The following is a 22,352-nucleotide window of genomic DNA, read 5'->3' on the forward strand; positions in this document are numbered from 1 at the left end:
CAGCAGCAAGGGCAATCAACACTAGCGTGATGTTGAGGCGTCAAGCATGGCTCCGTATCTCAGGGTTCAAGCCAGAGATACAGACTACCATCCTCAACCAGCTGGTGAACCCAGACAGGTTATTTGGTCCAGAGGTAGATACCACCCTGGAAAAAATTAAGAAAGATACTGAGACTGCCAAGTCCATGGGGGCTCTCCAGTCCCAACAGTTTCGAGGGAACACTTTTCGTCGCTCAGGCAATCGAGGTGTTAACAGAGGCCAGATGTCACAGCAGACGCAGTTCAATAAAGGTGGGGCGCAATCCTCGTACACCAAGCAGAGTAGAGGAGGATACCGGGAAAACAGCTCCAAGGGCAGAGGCAACAACAGTTCCCGCTCCTCTGCCACCAACAAACAGTGACTCCCTGTCACTGCCCCCCGACCATCCAACACCTGTCGGGGGGAGACTCAATCAGTTCCTGCCGGTCTGGAAGTCCATCACCACAGACAGGTGGGTCAGGAAACTTATCCAGTTCGGCTATTGTTTGGAGCTAACATCCACTCCACCCAACATACCCCCAAAACACCGTCCTATGTCAGCAGAGCATTTGCACTTATTGCAGCAGGAGGTTCTTGCAATGCTGTAAAAAGGCGCAATAGAGCTCGTGCCGGTGGAGGAAGAAGGCACAGGGGTGTATTCCCTGTACTTCTTAATCCCAAAGGACGACGGGTCACTCAGACCTATTCTAGACCTACGGTCCCTTAACCAGTACATTCTCTCAGAACACTTCCATATGCTAACACTGCAGCAGGTTCTTCCATTGCTAAACCAGGGAGACTTCCTCGCAACCTTAGACCTCAAGGATGCTTACTTTCACATCCCGCTCCATCCTTCCCACAGGAAATACCTCAGGTTCACCATCCAGAACAGGCATTACCAATTCAAGGTCCTTCCTTTCGGGGTGACCACAGCCCCCAGAGTGTTCACGAAATGTCTGGCGACAGTGGCGGTGCACCTTAGGAGACAGAACGTCCATGTCTACCCTTATCTGGACGACTGGCTGGTCCAAGCAAAGTCAGCCCAGCAGTGCGCAGCCGACATGTCCCACACCATTCACCTTCTTCACAGTCTGGGGTTTTCACTAAACTGTCCGAAGTCGCACTTTCAGCCAGCCCATGTGCGGCAGTATTTGGGCGCGACGATAGACACTCTGGCGGCCACAGCTCAGCCAAAGGCAGTGAGGATAGGCAACATCCAGTCGCTCATCCAAAAATTCAGACCACAACACTCACTTCCTGCGAGAGTGTTCATGCAGTTGATAGGCATGATGGCCTCCTGCATCTTCATAGTCCCGCACGCACGGTTGCATATGCGTCCGCTCCAGGAATGCTTGGCACATCAGTGGACTCAGGGTCAAGGACAGTTGAAAGACCTAGTGTTGGTGACCGGTCGGGCATACAACTCTCTGCATTGGTGGAATCCACACAACCTTTGCAAGGGCTGACCGTTCCAAGAGCCTGTGCCACAGATTGTTCTGACGACGGACGCATCTCTCCAGGGATGGGGAGCTCATGTGCTCCACTACACGGGGCAGGGACTATGGACGACGCAGCGAAGGAAGATGCACATCAACTACCTAGAACTGATGGCAATCTTCATGGCACTCAAGTCCTTCAAAGTACATCTGTGCAACAAAGTCGTGTTGATCCGGACGGACAATATGACAGCCATGTACTACATCCAAAAGCAGGGAGGTACACACTCTCCACAGTTGTCTCATCTGGCTCAGAGCATGTGGAAGTGGGCCATTCAGAGGAACATCTTCCTCATGGCGGAACACCTCCCGGGCAAGGACAATCAGATGGCGGATCTGCTCAGCAGGTACAGCCATCAGATGCACGAGTGGGAGATACACCCATCAGTACTCCACCCGTACTTCCAGCAGTGGGGTCATCCAGAGATCGACCTGTTTGCCACAAGGGAAAACGCAAAATGCCAAAGCTTTGCTGCCAGGTTCCCTCTCCCACAGTCGCAGGGCAATGCGATATGGATGAACTGGTCAGGCAGATTTGCGTACGCTTTTCCCCCAGCACCTCTCATACCGCTGGTGGCAAGAAAGCTAAAGCAGCACTCGATGACACTCATCCTGGTTGCTCCAACGTGGGCACGCCAACCATGGTACACCACGTTTCTAGAACTCTCCGTGGTACCGCATCAAAGGCTGCACCTCACACCCAGGCTCTTGACGCAGAGCCATGGCGACATTCAGCATCCAGATCCGCAACCGCTCAATCTGGCGATCTGGCTCCTGAGGTCTTAGAGTTTGGCTACCTTAATCTACCTCCTGAATGCATGGGCATCATCCGGGAGGCAAGAAAGCCCACTACCCGAGCTTGCTATGCAGCGAAATGGAAGCGGTTTGTCATTTACTGTACAGAATACAATATCAACCCGCTAGATGCATCCATTCCTACTATCATCTGCTATTTGTTACATCTTTACAAATGCAATCTGGCATATGCTTCTGATAGAGCGCGTGAGGTCACCCAGCCAATGATTTCGCCGTTTCCGGCTTCAGGGCCCATATACTTTCAATTCACACTATTCATTGACAGGGCGACTTCACGGGCTGCTACCAATTTGTGTGTGTTCCCTACCGTTATTTCTCAGAGTACCCGACTTACCATCCACCGATGCGGGTACCTATGACCTCAACGGATCAGGGGCCTAGCTGTAAAAGGAAAGGCAGCAAATGCAAATTCAAAATGACATTCAATACTGTTGTAAATGACCACGGACAACTGGAAGTTTTAACAGCTTTATCTATAGTTCGTTTTCATCAAGCATTAAACTTACAAGAATAAGGCAATCAATAACCAAGATAATGAAAAGTATACAACTATAGAGAAATAAAGTCAGGGTAATCATTAAATGCGAATATGAGATGCAAAAAGAAAAATGCTATGCATTCAAGGCAAGAACTCTTTAGAAAGTTTAAGTAAGGCCGTTCTAGACCATATCAGGAAATGACAAACCGCAATGCAAAATATGATTTCTAAAAGGTAGGGTAACATGGAAACATATCAAGAAAATATGCAAATGACTTTTCGTTTCAATAGTTTGCGGCAAAAGGATGGAAAAATCAACATATGCAAAGGTGTATCTTTATTAAAGCAAAAGACAGAAAAATAGAAAGGGGCAAGTTTAAAGAATTTAGAGCAGTATTTACCTAGACTGGTGTGGAAACCAAACCCTGGCCACGGGTCAGTTAAGGACAGAAAACCCTCAAGGAAGGATACCCCTCAAAGGACTGTATCGTTTTTGGCCACTATAGGTGTGGCAGGGTATACTCAGACATGAGTCCCTTTCTCACTGCTCCATCAGGATTCAAGCAAGCCGGGCCGAAGAGGCTGAAATGCCAGAAACCGGTCCCCGGTAGCTTGTCTCCTTTCTGGTGAAGAATTGGCTTGGTAGTTTGGTCTGCCCTGTTCCCATGATGCACTGGGCCAGGGACAGACTAATTTGCATATAGCCAGGTTCTGAGCTGGGATGGGGCAGTGAGATAAATAACGGTGATGGGTCAAGCCCTGATCTTTGGACTGGGTAAGAGTGGTCTGCTTAATTCAGACACTCTGTTCATCACCACCCCCTTTTCTGTATCGACCCCTCAAAGGACAGCAGGTGCAGAATGGACACCCAAGCCAGGACAGGATACCCTCGGAATAGGAATCAGGACAGGACCCTCAGGACAGGACAGCGAACCCTCAGGACATGACCGCTCAGGACAGGACCGCACCCGCAGTTTGGAAGCAACGCCTGCGCTCCACCCTCTCTGCAGCTATCGATCAAGACCCCGATTGGGTCAGCGAACTCCCAGCAAAGTGCTTCGCCAGCACTTTAAGGTTCAGTAGAACCTTAGTCTATGGTCAATTTCGGACAGAGTGCTCCGCAGCGCTCTGTATCTTCAGTCACCTATTGAGTACGATGGGTCAGTGACAGGTCAGCTAAACCAGACAAGTCGGACAAATTCCCTAGGTGAACCCAGGGTAGATATACTCTTTTGGGACGGTGTACCACCCCCCAATGTTGCAAAGTGTCAGAATCCCTCAATTTGGATTGGTCCTAAGGTAGGATTTGGGTAACACACCAATCATAACACACTATTTGTATGCTTCATTTACATATCTGGGTACCGCCTAGCAAGATTGGGGTTCCCATGAGAAACTGCACAGCAAACAGTAGCGCAACACACATTGTATCATATGAGGAGCAACATTCTCCGCTCTCATAGCGCAGAGGTGGCTTTCCCAGGAGCATCATGACTGTGGCTGCCAGCTGGCTGAGTTCCGCTGTCCAAAGTTGCCACCTTTCAGTGCTCCATGATCATGCGCAGAAGAGACCTTCAATATGGCTCCCAACCAGTTCGGACCCCCATTCCCCGTGGTACATGAAAATTAAGCGAGAACAAATTAATACATAGAAATAACATTATGAAATCACGTCACAGGGTTGTACTTTCAACTTATCATCATAAAATATACTTATGCAGTCTAAATGTTAGCTACATATCAACAGTGACAAGAGCAGTGGCACGAGCAGTACCACGTTATAGGCAAAGCTATGTATTACGCATGCGCATAATTTTCCCTCCAACTCTGCAGACGCGTCAGGACACGTGAGTGTGGCTGACGCATGCGCAGTAACTAAATACAAGCGGCAGACATTTTAAATGACTCGAGTAAATTATTTTAGTAAAACACATGTGCAAGCGTCGGGAGACTTAGTTTAACATAAAATAAACATTAGTAAGACATACAATTATTACTTTGTTACACACAGACGAGGTTCATGAGTACAGCAAGTCGCAAAATATGCGAAGCTTTGCTTCATCACTTCCATTCGGATACACTTATCCGCCATAGCAACTTTGTTCAATATCTTTGTATCATCCCTGGAAGGAATAGGTAGAAAGTGGGGCGTGGAAATCTGTTCCTATGCCGACGACACCCAACTCACGGTCCTCCTGGATGAAAAAAACAACCCCAAAGAAAGGCTCCTTAACTGTCTTACCGAGCTGGCCGAATGGATGCATCGACATTGCTTAAAACTCAATGCTGACAAATCCGAGATCCTTCTGTTCGGCAGCCATACTGAGCTCTGGAACGACAGCTGGTGGCCAAAAGCGCTGGGCACTCCACCTACCCCGGCACAAACTGCGAAAAACCTCGGAATAACCATGGATACTGCACTATCCATGAAGACTCATGTAGCTGCCATCTGTGGCAAAGGCTTCGGAATCCTGAAAATGCTCAAAAGAGTCTTCCCCTGGATTCCACTGGAGTGCAGAAAGATCCTGGCCAGTCACTCTTGATGAGTAGGCTGGACTACGGTAACTCTTTGTTCGTAGGCATGGCCGAGTACCTTTTCTCCAAGCTCCAAATGGTGCAGAACGCAGCAGCCAAAGCCATATGTATGAAAAAGAAATACGACTCGGCCAAGAGCTGTCTGCGCCACCTCCACTGGCTACCAATGAGGCAAAGGGCCTCTTTTAAAATGATGTGCATCACTCACAGAGCACTTCACAAAACTGGCCCCCTCATCCTCAGAAATAGGATTCAGTTCTATGCGCCCACTCGGAACCTCCGCTCTCAATCTCTGGCTCGCGCAAAAACCTGCAGGGTAAAGAGAGCCAGGATGGGCGAACGAGCTTTCTCTCATATTGCAGCCGCCAAATGGAACGAACTACCTACAGCTCTCCGACTCACAGAAGACCACCTGGCATTTAGGAAGCAGCTAAAATCTTTCCTCTTTCCTCTTCCCGAATAAACCCCCTCTTGGCTTCCATCCATGCTACTCTCACATTAGCGAGCATAGCGCCGTGATATCCTATCCAGGATGATTGTTAGCGCTTTATAAGAACCTAAAATAAATAAATGAATAAATAAATAAATAAAAATAGCGGCTTATCTTCAGAACAGGCAGCATCTCTCTGTCTTCAGGGTGCCTGCCATTAAAGCATTCCTAGAAGGGCTGAAGTGGGTCATCCCCCCTAGGACCCCGCCAGCTCCTATGTGGAACCTCAATGTGGTCCTCACCAGGTTGATGGGCCCCCCGTTTGAGCCTCTACATTCATGTGAGATTCAGTTCTTGACATGAAAAGTGGCTTTTCTCATTGCCATCACGTCTCTACGACGCGTTAGTGAGCTACAGGTGCTCACAGTACAAGAGCCATTTATACAAATTCATTCTAACAGGGTGGTGCTGCGCACTAACCCTAAGTTTCTTCCTAAGGTGGTGTCGCAGTTTCATGTCAATCACACCATCGAACTGCCCGCATTCTTTCCAAACCCTGAAACAGTAGCAGAAAGAATGCTCCACACGCTTGATGTCAAAAGAGCGTTAATATACTACATTGACAGAACGAAAGATTTTAGAAAGACACAACAGCTCTTTGTTGCCTTCTCAGCCCAGCACAAAGGCAACCCCATTTCCAAAGCAGGAATAGCCAGGTGGATCGTTAAGTGTATTCAGATTTGCTATCACAAAGCTAAGCGCACTTTAACGGTCCCCCCTAGGGCCCACCCCACACGTAAGTTGGGGGCCTCCATGGCGTTCCTAGGTAATATTCCTTTGGAAGACATTTGTAGAGCAGCCACATGGTCTACACCACATACGTTTACTAAAAACTACTGTGTAGATGTGCACTCCAGGCAGCTGTAGGACAGGCTGTTCTTAAAACACTTTTTCAGACTTCTGCAACTGGCACGGGCGGCCGCCGTTAATGGAGGGACTGCTATGTATTGTATTCTATGCTATAGATATGAATTCAGCAGCCCACATGCCTCGAACTGAATATGCTACTTACCAGTATGCATCTGTACTTGGCATGTAGGGCTGCTGACATTCATATCGCCTGCCCTCCTCCCCGGCGCCTGTAGCGGCTGCAGACTTTCTTACATTTACTCTTAGGCATGGCCATCGCTTACACTGTTACACTCCATCTTTGCCACAATGGCTAAAAACAATCTGAGGATGGAGTCGATGCCCATGCGCACTGTAGTCCAGGGGAGGAGCCACCTATCTCGTGATACTTCGAAGACTCTTCCAGGACAACAATGTGCAATCATCCGGACCCAACACTAGGCGGCGATCTATGCAATAGATATGAATGTTAGCAGCCCTACATGCCAAGAACAGATGCATACTGGTAAGTATCATTTTCATTTCTCCTCATTTTGCCAGGGTAAGACCAGGTTTTTACTGGTCTTAATTTTGGCACTGCCTCCTTTTTACACTGTCTTTGTATACATGGGGCAGTGTCAAAATCAGCAGGTGTTGCGGTAGAACGCCCACTAACACCCATTGCCCCCTCTTTCATGAGAAGTATAGCATGAAAAAGTGCCTTTAAGCCACGTTAAGTGGCGTAACGCTGCCTTGTAAATAAGGCGAGCCCCTATCGCCACCAGAACGTCCAGAAAAGTGATGTGGCGATTGAGGCATATTTACTAGCCCCTGAGTAACTTTAAAAAAAACTTTTACAGAATCAGCTTTTTGTAGAATATGAAGTAGTGACTATTTAAGGAAGGTGGTGAGGATATGATTGGGACACAGTCGGGATTTCATTTGGGTGCAGAGGTCCATGATGTGGAAGGCAGACTTGGCACCGAGAGAACCAGGGAGCGAGGCTAATCCGAGAGGCGAGGGCTGTACCATGGAAGACATGACCAATGAAATGGGTTGGCACAGAAAATAGATGAGTTGGAAGAAAACACAGGGAAGTTTAATCAGAGGGCTTAGTGCAGAGTTCATGGAGATTTTTAATAGGATTGAACACGGATGAAATAACAAACGTCAAAGAGCTGCGTAGGAAGCCCATATGCAGTGGAAAGCCAAGTTTGCCGAGTATTAATAATTATTTTCAACAAATTCTGAAAGATGGATCCACCCCTGTTGATCATGACTAGAATGCTGCCTGAAGGAGATTGCGTGAAAGTCGATGGGAACAAGATTGTCCGGTGTTTGTTGGTGGAAGGTACCACGTGGGAGAAGCGCTGGTTTTAGGTCCATCTGGTAAGTAGAGGCTCGGCGGTCCTTTTATGTATTTGTTTACATTTACAAGTTGTCATTGGGACGATTCCACAACAAGCGACCACTTCAGTCGCAGTGTTACCCGACTAGTATTGTGCAATTTAATAACAAATACAGATAACAAAAACCACCGCCCTACAGCGGCAGCCAAAGTAGGCATGACTGGTGCAACTCGTCCGGCAGCCACGCCTCGTGAATGAAGGTGCAACCGGGAGAACCAGCGCCCTGACCACAACCAGAGCCCGGGGTTACCGGGTAACGTAAGGCGACCCTCGCAGGGTGCGAGTGAATGGAGTAAACTGAAGGCAAGGATACTTGTAACATTTCTAGGTATCAATGAAGTATTAGGGGTGGGGGGGGGATCTTTGTGGTGTTGGGGGAGGTACATCTCATTCTTGACTCGAGGGTTTAAACTCCTCTAGTCTGATGCGCCACATCTGTGAGAAGTGATGCTTGCCAAGGCCTGCTGCCTCCTCCCTGTGTGAGTGTGGACCATTGGGGGGACGATCTTTGGGGTGAGGGAGGAGGAAATTAAACTCCTCTAGTAGGGGGTCTCACATTTCTGAAAAGTGTGCTTGTGAAGGCATGCTGCCTCCTCCCTGTGTCAGCGCTCTCTCCGAGAGGAACCAAGGGACAGACGGGCTGCCTTGTTGTCCTGGAAGGAGAGACAGTTTTTCCAGTGAGATGTTCAGCCAGGAGCAGAGCAAGGTCTGTGAATCTTCTAGGCGGATCCTCAGTTTGGGGAGGGGGCGCCCAGTATCGCAGATTCAGGGCACTTGTCCTTTCACGGGCAGTAACTCTGGGGTAATGTCGAGTACCCGCGACCAGTGTCATGAATTAGTGGTGCATCATGCATGACCATAACATGTGATGCAAACCGCCAGAAGGGAGGGACTTTCATTGTTTAAGTTACCAGTCTTAAACTCATTATTTGGCTTAACGTAATCTGACGAGAATGAGGGGGGGGACCCTCATTCAAAGATCAGACCTCTCTTCAGGAGTTGGAACAGAACATTGCACAATCCTGGGGCTCCGGGAAAGGTTCCCCGACGTGGCTCCAAGCAGTAAGGATCATTAGATTGCAGCTCTAATAGACGCGAATGCAATTAATAAGTCCATGTTTATTTTTGATGAAATCCTGCACATAAGAAAAGTAGATGTCAAAAGGGAAACGGCAAACCTGAAAGACAAGTCTGTAGATGAGTTGAAGGAGATGCTGCATTAGAAGGTGGAATAGTCCAAGAGTAGGCAGGTCTTTATAGATTTAAGGATCGTTTTATAGAAAAGCAGACATTTACAAACAACGGAAGGGGGACTGGACATTCAGGGGGGAGATCATTAGATGATACCCCCAGAGAGGAGTACTGTGGATGTAGTCTCTAGACGGCCTTCCCCTCACTTCCCCCACTGTGGCCCGAGATCTTTCTCTGGAGTCTCCCTGAGACCGTCTCCTCCATCCATCTCTAAGATACCCATGTCCACTGTTCCATGTATCCTACTCTTGGGGAGGGTAGATTTTTGCTGTGCCGCTGAAACTTTAACTAGAGCTCCAGAAAACTAAAGGGGTTGGTTTGGCTAGAGAAAAGCTCAGATTAGCCCACCAGGAAGAACAGAAGACGAGGGGGACAGGATGAGTGGGGTCGGCAAGAGATTAAGAGGGAACAGGGGTGGTAGGGTAAAAGAGGGGGAATTGAGGAAGGAATCAATAGCCATGGAGAAAGCAATCTTCAGGTTATCACGAGGAACGAGATGGCTATGAGGATAGCGATTTACCTCTTCTAGATATTTACCACTGACCAACAAAAACAATTGATTCATTTAATGTGCAAAGTGTGAATAAAAGGCCCAAGTCAGTGATTTATACATGGACTAGAATGACAATCCGGCATGAGTGTGTGAGTGAAGGATGCTCTGATTAAACCGGCTAAAAGCCAGTCTATAGATAAAATTTAAGAAGTTTATTAAACTTTAAAAAACAATAGTACAATTATTTTTGTTAAATATTAAGATCATTTTTATATATTATAAATGTAGAACATAAAGACTAAATCAGTATTGACTTGAATTCTATTTTTAATTTAACTAAACTTAACTATATTAAATTTAAATGATTATTAAAGTTTTTTTTAATCCAACCTAAAGTCAAATGTTTATATTTGCTACATATTAAAAAGTATAGAATTAATTTAAATTATTGTATTTTTATTAGAAAAGTTATATATATTTTTAACTTAAAAAGGTTATTAAAATATTTTATATTTATCTTCTAAGATTTAATCTTTAAACATTTAAATGTATATTTTTTTAATTCAAAATTAATGAATTTTAACATATTTCCTGCTGAGGTCTATTTTAAGTCACTGCCTCCATTTCTTTCTAAAGGGAGGGAGTTGCAGTAATAGTGGTTGATCGTGTGTGGCGCTGGGCTCAGCCAGGTTTGAGCTGAAGTACATGAATTACTGGTTTAGGGCCTTTTTTTGGCAGTGCTATCGTTAGAAATAGTTTGTGAACAGCAATGCACTTTCTCCTTACTTCTCTCTAAACCCCTCCTATTTAGTAGTATCCCCCATATTTTCACCACCCCTCTCCCATTTACTACAAAGGGGCGGATTCTGATTCGGGTCAGAAGGGCTCCGAACCATGTTCAGAGCCCTTCCGATCGAATTGGTACGTGTCGGATGGATTTCTTTCCGACCGAGCCATTCCAATGGGCTCGGAGAGCCAGTTTACCATCCGGAAATCCTCCAGTACTCCCCCGGTCGCCTCTTTACGACCGAGGGAGTACGATGGCAGTTTTTCACTGCCTTTTCGTGCAGGTGTGTCCGGCACGAAAAGGCAGTCGGAAACTGTCTCTGGGGGGCCTCAGCAGGACCCCATGTGTGTGAGGGGCACCTATGGTGCCCCTCCGTTGATCCCTGCACCCAGTGGCAGGCACCTTGAGGCGCCGGCCACAGGGTGCAGGGATGAACTGCACCCCTATATTTCACATTGCAAGCATGCTTTCCGGTCGGAATGCATGCTTGCAATGTGAACCATACGAATGGTCGCATCGTACTAGTAGGGCCGTAACCGACCACAGCAGGTCGGTTGGTTACGGCCCCTGACCGATGTCGAACGGACCTGAATCCGTCTGACATTGAAATCGGCCTCTAAGTAGAAAAGTAGAGCGTGGAGATCTCCACATACAAGTTAGGAGAGGGTGAGGTGCAGATCTCCACCTGTACGTTTATGAAGTGCATTTTGTAGTAAGTAGTAACACTTTATGGACTACAAAATGCAATTAGTGAATCATTGGTCTATAAAATGCGAGGTCTTCTGGCATTTATTCAATATGCAGTCTTTCTTGTACAATTTCTAGTCAAATGTTCAAATCTCCTGCGCTTTGACCACGCCTTGGAGAAGACCTAGAGAGGTAAAGACGTGGAGAGAAAACTGTTCTAGTGTCCACCCCTCCTAATGTATGTTTGTCACAGAGTTTGATTTCAGCTTCATACCATACTTACTGTGTTTTGCGATGCACAGGAGTGTGACAGTCACCCGTCCTGCTGGAGCATGTTCATATCAGCTGCTTGGGACAGTGAACACAGGCTGGGCATTGAGATGGTCCAGGATCTACGAGCGGCATGGCCGAGAGACACTTCCCCATCACTCACTGCACCACATACAACCACATCCTGCTGAAAACTTAACTTCCGTAAGAGAAATATATCTCCTCTTCATTCTCGGAGACTTGCCGCAGAGAAAGCAGGCATGTAGGTCTCTGTGCGTCCCCGGAGGAGTAAAGACTAAATATCAAACAGCGCTTAATGAGTGGAAGCCTGGAAACATTGTTTAACATTGAAATGTGTGTAGCTGTCCCCATGTGCACTTCATGGAGGTACCTTGACAATATTTGCCTCAATTTCTTTTCTACTCTAAGTGATTCAAGGTCGAATCTTCAAACATGTTGATTTGAAATTGCATGATGGACCCAAGGACATTACATAAAGTCACCATAGTCGAACTGGTAACCGAATTAATCATTTTTATTGATTTGCGACTTATTGTGCAGGGGTGGCTGCACCATGACAATCAATGCGTTATTCCGCTTATAATACAAGTTTGATACATTGATGCAGACTATTTCTGACCTCTGGCTTCTTGAGTTAATGTGCGCTCTCTTCTTACCACTTTACCATAGGCCAGCCCTTTTTATCCCGAACCTAAATAAACTGTAGTTACCGCAAAGTTTTTTTTACAATTCTTTATCAAAGTATTTTATTGAATTTTCAGAAAGCATAAGCAAACACTAGTACAGTGGTAAAACAAATAAATATAAAGAGTGCAGTATGATGCACCGGTATGTAAGGGATACAGCGAAGAGGGGAAGGGAAAAGAGTGCAATAATGATATCAATAGTCCCAATATCGTTCAGTTATCTTTCAAATATATATATAAATTAGAGCAAAGTGGGAGTAGACTAAACTTTAGTATTTGCTCAATATATATGATTCAAAATTGATTACTGGTTCATTGGAGATAATGAAGCGCTGAGTAAGTCGTAGAGAAAATATATGCATCTCATTGTATTACTAAGCTCAGAATGTACGTGTAGAGAGTCTAAAAACACCTGAGGTAGCTTGCACAGTGGTAGAGAGAACGGTCCGTAATCTGTAAGGGAGGAAGACTCCCAACCCCCATGAATACAGCAGACTAGAGTGGATACCCTGGCAGTCACTCCTGCTACACACCAGCCCACTCCAAACTGTTACACATTCAAGAGCGCCGTGAATGGTCCAAAGCCATTCTTGCCCCATTTGGAACAATACTATGTTAAAAGTTTTCCAGTTGTTCAGTATCAGCTTGCAGGCTAGGGTAAGCATAAGATCCAGTAGGTGACGAACATTATTGTTTTTTAATTGGAGGTTAAAGAGCCTAGAATTACAGACGAGAACTCTTTAGTGGGGACAATTTTGAAGAAGCATTTAATACAGTTGAAAATCTTGTCCCAGTAAGTTTGGAGGATGGGGCAATAGAATAGCATGTGAGATAGGTTGCCTTGGGACGTGGCTTGGAAGCCGATGAGGAAGGCTGCGTGAGCATTGAGCTCCGCTAGAAAACCCGACTTAATCCTGTTTAAATGACGCTTTGGATTCCCTGATGCCACCGAATGAATGGAGAGCAGAGCAGGCCTGCACTGGCTCGGCTCCGTTGCTGTATCTAGCGTGACTCTGGAGTTATTGAAGGTTCCCGGACTTGAGACGGCCGTTGGCGGCGTCCACAAAATGGCAGCGGCGCGGAAGCGAGAAATTCCGAGCCTGACTTGAGGGACGCTGTGGATCGCTAGCTGGGGAGCCGATCGTTCAGCGGACCGAGCGAGTGGTGCAGCGGAGATCCCCTTGTGCGCTGGATCAGAGCTGCGGCGGAGGGGTGTGTTGACGGCCTGGCCGGCGCTGGGACGGCCTGGCGCGAAATCACCCGGCAGTGGCGAAGGCACAGTGACTAGGGCTGCGAGTGCGGAGGCTCCCGCCCCTCTCGGAGCTGAGCTGGGAAAACGAGAGACGGCGTGACAGAAGATAACGACCAGGGGGCGTTAGGTGGAGTGGCGGAGACTGGCCTCGCACTGGTGAGTGGCGAGTGGCGAGCACCGAAGCCGCGGAGGCGGACGTGGGGCCCCGGGGACGCTGCGGCCTGCGAGCTGGGGCGGGGTAGGGAGCACACTCAGAAGAACAATTGCTGGCCCCTGATGGGAGACCCGGGCAGGAACGGGACTTGGCGCTTGTGATGACGGCGCCCAGAGGAGCTGCGTTTTAGGCCCTGGAGAGACTGTGGCGGGACCCTGGAGAAGTGGTGGAACTCTGCTGGACCCGGGAGAGGCCTGAAGTGAGTGATTTGTCTCCCGGATAAGACTGACTGCAGAGGGCCTGAGAGATTGGAGGCTCTGCTGCACCCATGGAGATGGCTGTGCGCCATTGAAACTTGAGCTGATGGTGTCGAGCAGGGCAGCAAGGTCTTGACCCAAGATTAAAACAGCGCCGAGAGTGGGTCCTGATCGGGACCACAGGTGGTGGTGTCTTGCCGTTTGGGCCTCTGTTGGGGACCACAAAGTGGAGTCGTTAGGGCTAACAGTGAGCACAGAGGCAGCGGCGAGCAAGAGTGTGCTGGGCCAGGCAAGGGTGACCGGGACCCTCCGATTGGGGCTCCTGCACGGACACAGTTGGAATATAGTGGTGTCCTGCGACCCTGGGCTAGAACAAATCGACAGCGGAGCGGGGAACCACCTGGAAAGTTGGACTCCTGGTACTACATGGACTGGGTGTGAGATCTGGCTCTCTTTAGACGCGCAAGTCCGGTTCATACCCCGATCGCTGCTTGGGTAGGAGCTGGACGGCCTTTCCATGGGGAAACCAAAGAGGAAAGAAAGATGGGGCACAGCAGCTCTCGGACAGTGAGGCCCCTAGTCAAGCTGAATTCTATGCGCAGGAGGCACCTCTGGACCCCGGAATGCAGCAGCAATTTGACAAAATCTTGGCAGCAATTGCAGACTCCCGCACTGCCCTGCAACAAGACATTGCACAGGTGGCGACGGGCCTTGGCCTCCTGAGGGTGGACCACTCTAAGCTGGCAGATAGGGTGAAACAAGTGGAAGGTGTACTCCAGGATGTAGCGCCAGCACAGACTGCGATGAAAGCAAGTGATGAATGCCTTGGATCGTATTATTGGCGTTGGAGAAGGGCGCTGAAGATGCCGAAAGTAGAAATCGGCGGAATAACATCCGCGTAGTGGGCCTGCCTGAAAAAGTGGAAGGATCGGACATGGTACAATATCTGGAGAACTGGTTGAAATCAGTGGTGGCCTCTGAGGGATTGTCATCTTTTTACACCCTGGAAAGAGTGCATAGAGTACCTGCGAAACCACCACCGCAGCAGGTGCGTCCCCCTAGACCGGTGGTGGTGCGCCTATTGCACTTTAAGGAGAGGGATCTGCTGCTCCAAAAGGCGCGCACTGATGGCCCATTTCACGTAGGAAATAGCAAGGTTAATCTGTTTCCAGATTAAAGGTTCGGGATTCAACGGCGCCGTGCGTCCTTTCTGCTAGTCAAAAAAGAGCTGAGGGTGGAGGGTCTCCAGTACTCCTTGCTGTTTCCAGCTAAATTAAGAATAATATTAGATGGCAAGACTTGTTGTCATGAAACTCCAGAGGAAGCATGGACGTGGCTGGAGTCTTATAGAGCTGGAAAGGATGGACAAGGAGGACAGGCCCAAGAACTCTCGGAAGAGCTTCAGATACGCAAATCACAGCGGCTTTGACACCGGCGGCGGGGCTTACGGAGACCATCGATATCGCAAACTGAGGCGGTGTCTGCTTTGTCGGTTGAACGGAAGGTGCAATCGCCGGAGGGTACAGACTCTGAGAAGGACAAGGAGCATTCGGAAACTGAGACCTCAGAAGCGGACAGTGTAAGGCTGCCGTTGGTCACACCGGTGACGACAGATGGGCTATTGGATGAGTAAAGGTTTGAAATCTGGAATGCTGTTATGAGACTGCTGGGGCAGAGAAGGGGCCTGTGGACACTATTGCAGAGGAGGGAAGATAGCGTTTGATGCTGCACGGGGGGGGGGGTCCCCTCTGCCTCTATTATGCAGTGGCAAGCTCGAACAGTCAGTGAATGCTCAATGGGACCAAAATGGTGTGCAGGGAGGGAAGAGAATGCTATGTTTCTTCGGGTTTCGAAGCCGGAGCAAGCCTGGAGTGCACGTGGTCACCCGTTGGCGCTGAGCACCCCCCATTGCCCATAAGGCATGCTCTCAGTGACTGCTGGTCGGCGTAGGTGTGTGTGTTGGTTGTTGCAGTGGTTTGGATGGGGACTAGCAGTTTGGTTCTAGGTCCTGTTCTTGGGGGGGTGGGGGGGAGCAGGGGGGGTCACTGGTGTGTTTACTATGGTACAAAGTGAAATATGGACATTATTCTACTGTGATGGGGGCCATACCTGATTTAAGTTGTGTCACCTGGAATGTGAGGGGTCTTCACACAATGACAAGGCGCCACAAGATCCATGCATAATTAGTCAGGAGAGGAATACATATAGCGTTGCTTCAAGAAACTCACCTTACTAAGGCGGAGGGTCTGGCATTGCGGCGAAGGTGGAGAGGGCAGGTTTTTAGCACCACATGCTCTGCGTGTGCACGGGGGGCATTGATCTGGATACGGGCGGGGGTTCCTGTTCAGGTCACGAAACAAACTATAGACCCTGAAGGCAGATTTGTAGCAGTGGAGGGGCGATTGTGAGGCAGGGACATAGCGCTGTGTAGTATATATGCACCAAACGTTGACCAGGCGCGCTTCTTAGAACGCTTATCAGGCACATTGCTTTACAGGACCGGTAGTGTTGGGAGGGGATTTCAATTCCATAGTGGATGTGTCACAGGACAGGTCGCACCCCCTTCTGGCGGACTCCCCGGTCCATAGATTGGCTAAATGTAGGCTGGAGTGGCAAAACAGATGGAACTTAGTGGACATATGGCCGACACACCATCCACATTATTCCTACTTCTCTGCGATGCATGACCTGCATGTTCAGTTAGATGCAGTTTTATGCTCCACATCGATAGTGCCCTCCATAATGCACTCTGAATATCTCACTAGGACATTGTCTGATCATATTCCATTGATGTTTACTATGCACTGGATGACTGCGAAGTCTGACATCCCCACTTGGAGGTTACGTCCCGAAACATTGGATGACCCGGTTTTTCAGAGGGAGGTAGGAGAAGGGATAACACATTATTTTGATGAGAATGCAGGTACGGTGTCTACAAGAGCAATGGAATGGGATGCATTTAAGGTGGTGATACGGGGGCCTCTGCATTGGTAAACACGTAGGAGTGCGGAAGGTGCTACTCCAGGACGTGGACAGGGCTGAAAGCAGATTGAGGATGGCCGAGTTAGCAAGACCTGGGCATCCTGAAGTGCAGGAAGCAGTAGAGGCAGCCAAGGAAGCAGTGGCGGGGGAGATAGAGAGACTATGTTGCTTTGATTATAAAACCTATATTACGAAAGTACATGCTGAGGGAGACAAGGCAGGGACGTTGTTAGCTTGGCTGGCCAATCCTGCGACGCGGGGCTCTCCAATCTTGGCTCTGAAGGATCAAGATGGTGGCGCTGCGTTTACCTAATGTGAGATTTTGGGCCGTTTCTTAGAGTACTATGAGGCATTGTATGAGAGCTCACTGGTGGCAGGGGAATCAGAAATGTATTCCTTTTTGGATGGGATGCTCCTTCCAAAGTTGGAAGAGGAACAAGCGAAATGCTTGGGCCGAGATATAACGTTGGAAGAAATAAGGAGCAATATCAAGCACATGGCCCGTAATAAAACTCCAGGCGTAGACAGATTGACTGTAGAATTCTACTTGCAGTACGTGGACTTATTGGCTCCACGGTTGTTAGAGGTTTATAGAGAGGCAAAAGATTAAGGTCAACTTCCCGGGTCAATGAGGGAGGCGCTTATTATCCCATTGTTAAAACCTGGGCGGGAGGGTACAGACACAGCTGCCTACCGACCATTATCAATGCTGACTACAAGATTTTGAATGGGATATTGGCGGCTCGTCTCTTGCAGCACGACTGGCCTGATCCATGAGGATCAGGCTGGGTTTATTCCAACTAGGAACACAGCTACCAACGTGCGACGATGGGTGAGGATTTTAGAGGAGGAACAACCTGGCGCACCGAAACCAACGGTGCTTTCAGTGAACATAGAGAAAGCCTTTGATAGCTGGAATGGTTGTATTTATATAAGACACTAGGACGCTTTGGATTAGGGGATAATTTCGTAGACTGGACCAAGGTGCTGTACACCTCCGCGGTGGCCAGGGTGAAGGTAGGAGCATTGATATCACCCCAATACTGAGTGGCCCGTGGGACGAGACATGGATGCTCTTTCCCCCCTATTGTTTGCCCTGGCAATAGAGCCGTTGGCAGCAAGAGCCAGATTGGGGCAGAGCTATGAGGGCCTGGGGTACAGAGGAGATCGGCAGTATATCTCGCTGTATGCGGATGATGTTTCTAGAAGATGCAGGAGATACACTGGAGGGAGCAGCGAGCTTGTTGGAGTTTGGTGATGCTACGGGTAAATTGGGCCAAGACGTGCTTATTTCCAGTGAAGCCTGGTGAGCTACCACCCACCATTTCTAGTAAAGTGCGCTGGGAGCCAACCTGCTTGGCGTACCTAGGTGTACATATCTATCATGGTGCCAATGATATGCTGGAAGGGAACGTGGGGAAATGTGTGAGAGCTTTGTAGGGTAGCATGGCCTTTTGGGCCACTCTCCCGTTGTCTGTGATGGGACGGATAGCGTTGTTAAAAATGGTGGCGCTGCCTCGACTGTTATATTTTTTTTAGAACATTACCTATTTGGATACCGAGCCCGACCTTTAAGTCACCGAAATTCTTGATTATAGGGTTCCTATGGGGATCTGGTAGAAGGAGAGTGGCCCAGGCAACACTGGTAAGACCGAAGGCGGAAGGTGGGCTAGCGGTTCCCGATTTTGAGCTGTATTATTTGGCGGCTCAACTCCAGGTATTGACGCAAGCAGTTGCAATGGAGTTTAGAGGCCCTGAGAACCTGAGAGGTAGGGGGATTCCACGGCACATTTTATCCTTTATAATTATTCAACAAAAGCTGGACCTTAAAGATCTCTCCCTAGAGGAAAAGACGCTGAGATTGTGCTGGAATCGTAGCCAACGTAGAGCAGGAGTGTTACATCCCTATGTGCTTGAAATCCCGTTGGGGATGGCTACAGCATTACCCTACGGAAGCGATTGGACGCCCTTGTTGGACTGGGAGCAGGCAGGGATCCAGGTACTTGGGGATTTATATGAGGACGGGGAATTATGGTCTTACCAGGCATTGCAGGAGAGGTATGATCTTCCTGGGGGAGGATTCTTGCTACACGCCGCACTGGTCTATGCACTACGCACACAGTAGAGGGAAGGGCTCACAGAGCCCAAAACAACAATGGCATGACAATATGTAATGATGGCGGCTGGGACCTTTAAAGCGGTCACATGCCTGTATTCCAGAATGTTGAATGAAGGATTGGCACCATTGGATGCCTTAAGATTAAAATGGGAGGCAGGCATTGGGAAACCTATACCAGAGCAGCATGGGAACAGATAATGCGTAGGTCTTGGAAAAGCACGAGGAATGCAAGATTTCAACTGGTGCATTTCTTTATACTACACAGGGCATATTTGACAGCGGGTAGGATTAGGAAGTACTTTAAAGTGCAGGATGCAGCATGCCCTCGGTGCACGAGTGAAGGAGTAGAGCTGGAGCATATGCTGTGGGAGTGCCCTAAGCTGGGGGATTACTGGGAAGAAGTGAGAAGTACATTGAATGTGGTCACGGAGCGACAATTAACTTTTGACATGGCATCATGTATACTGCATTGGTTCCCTCATACGTCCAAGATCGAGGTAACAAGTAAATTCGTGGATATGGGGTTACTGCTAGCAAAAAGGGAAATAACAAGGCACTGGAAATCGAAGGAAGGCCCTAACAGCAAGAGATGGAAGGAAGAGTTGCTAAAATGGGCTAGTGGCAAGAGTGTTCTTAGATATCAGCAGGCGCGACGTCTGAATAATGAGAAGGTACTAGACTCTGCAAACGCATGGGAGACACTAGTACAATCTTTGTCTGATCACCAAGCAGATGAGGAGGAGGATATTCTGCACGGTGAAGACCCCTTATAGGTACATTGTGGAATACCTTAAATAGTAGTTAAATCACGAAACAAGACTTGAAGGAGATGCTTTAAGTAACACACACCGGTGGGGAGGGATCTGTATTGGGGTTGGAGGTAGTACTAGTAAGAGGATTAAGATTCACAGAACTGAGAAATATCCGCTTCGATGCTCATGACAAGCTCAGCTCGTCATGAGTTGTGCCGCTCGCACGCTGATGACGAGCTGAGCTCGTCATGTAACGCGGCTTTTTTCAAATCGCAGCGCGCAGCGGGAAAACCGCTAGCGCGCATGCGGTTAAAGTATGGCTATATATGAATCGCCCGGGCCGTATTGTATATAATCCGGAAGTATCATTGGATGGTTTTTATAGGAGGTGCTGGGGAGGGATATTGGAAGGTTTGATGGGCGATGTTTGTAGATGATAAAATATTGTGTAATTTGTGAATATGAAACCAATAAAATATGTTTTCAAAAATAAATGTGAGATAGGTTGCCTTCACGGCGGCCACATTTGGGGTTTTGGATAAGACCGATCTTGTAAATTCTATAGGGGGTCCAATACGCTCTGTTTAATAATCATGTTTTATGTTTGGGACAGGACTGGCAAGATTTTGTTTGAGAACGGGGTTTTGCTTAGGTTCCCCCAATTGGTAGAGATGTTACTTGTGCTTAGTTCCAATTCCCATTTAAGTTTGTTTCAGGAGAGATTCTTACGTGGGTTTGGGTAGAGAGTTTGTATATTCCGGATACCATGTGTCCTGCTTTGAATAGATGACCTAGCAAGGGGGGTAGCAAGAGGTCAGCAGCAGAGAATGAACTTTATGCAATCTGTACTTTCAGTTTTAAGAATTTGTAGAAGTCTAGGTTGAGTCCTGTCTGCAATGCGGAGAAAGGCAGTTGAGAGGTCCCTTCATAGATGTCTTCGATTAGATTGATGCCCTTATCCGCCCATTCTGACCAGAAAATTGGGAGGCCGTCCATTTTGTGTTTGGGGTTATTCTACAAAGAAGCTAAGTTGGAATTCTGCATTTTAACCTGTGATTGGGTGTCTAAGCGTAGGAGGGCATTCTTTGTGTTTTGTATGATATATTTGGAATGTGGAGGGAATGCATTGTTGGGAGAGCGGCAAGAGTTATATAGTTTGAGAGATTTTTACACTGAAACCCATGGTGGTTCATATGCCGGATTGTTCATAAACCAGTTAGCGCCTTGCTTACAGAGGTAGGCTGTTTGATAGTTTCTGAAGATGAGTAGGCTAAGGCCGCCCTTGGATAATCTGAGTTTCTTGAGTGAGATTCTCATTTTTCCCCCTTGCCAGAGAAAGTTATTAAAAGCCTGATCTATCTTTTTGAGAAAATCCTCGGAGCGTGTCATGGGTAGTATACTGACGAGATAGTGAACTATAATTTTCAAGGTCGCTTTCCGGACAGGCCGCATACATGGAAGATAGAGGGAAGTGCCCCAGGTTGGGTTATACCATTGACCGGGGGAGCAGGAAACCCCTGGGTGGTGAGCTGACATATACTTGTTTCTTTAGGAATTACGCTGGCACACTGAGATGGTCTACACTTTAATTGTACTAATGGAGTTGTGCAATTGAAGATTGTTTGCTCTTGTTCTCATACGCTGTATGTACGTGTCAATGCCTTGATCTGATGCCTTCGTCCTTTGTGTTTGTTTTCTGAAATGCCAATAAATATATATATTTTTTAAACTATAATTTTCAAGGTCTCTGGCCTACCCCACCAGGATAGGAATTTAGGGGACCAACCCTAGAGTAGCGTATTGATTTTGTTAAATAATGTTTTTTCGTTCGATTGTAGAATAGTGGTTAGATCACTGGTGAATTCTAGCCCTAGATATTTAATGCATCCCTGTTGCCACGCCAGTCGAGAGGTCCCTAGTATGTCTTTGTTACCTTGACGATTAAGAAGTACAACGTCAGATTTGTCTTTATTAAGAGAATATCCTGAGACATCAGAGAATTGTTGGATTGATGACATTAGAGCTGATATGGCGGAGGGGGGCATTTTCGGTAATGATTAATATGTCGTCAGCGTATGGGGTGAGGTTGATTATGGTGCTTCCAAATGTGAAGCCTGGTATGCCCTGGTCCTCTCTTGGGTGTTGGAGGAAAGGTTCCAGAGCTGGGAGGAATAGAGGTAGTGAGAGGGCGCAGCCTTGCCTGGTGTCTTGTTTTAGATAGTTTGAGGATGAAATGATGCCTCCAGCTCAGACACTAGCGCTTGGTTTGTGGTAAAGGGCCATAATCATCGGAATAAGGTTATCACCTAGATCGAATCTCTCCAGGACCAAGTGAAGGTAAATCCAACAAACCTTACCGAACGCTTTTTCTTCGTCTAATGTGATCACTACCATGGGGGATTTTACTAGTTTAGCTATCTCTATGGCATGACATAGTAGTCTAGTGTTATCACTAGATAGTCTGTGTTTTAGAAAGCCTACCTGGGAGGAGTGAATGAGTTTGGATAGAATTGCGGCATAGATCTTACTATCCAGGTTCATCAGTGAGATTGGTCTGTAATTCTTTGGGA

Source organism: Lissotriton helveticus, chromosome 4_2 (assembly GCF_964261635.1).
Source record: "Lissotriton helveticus chromosome 4_2, aLisHel1.1, whole genome shotgun sequence".
NCBI lineage: Eukaryota > Metazoa > Chordata > Amphibia > Caudata > Salamandridae > Lissotriton > Lissotriton helveticus.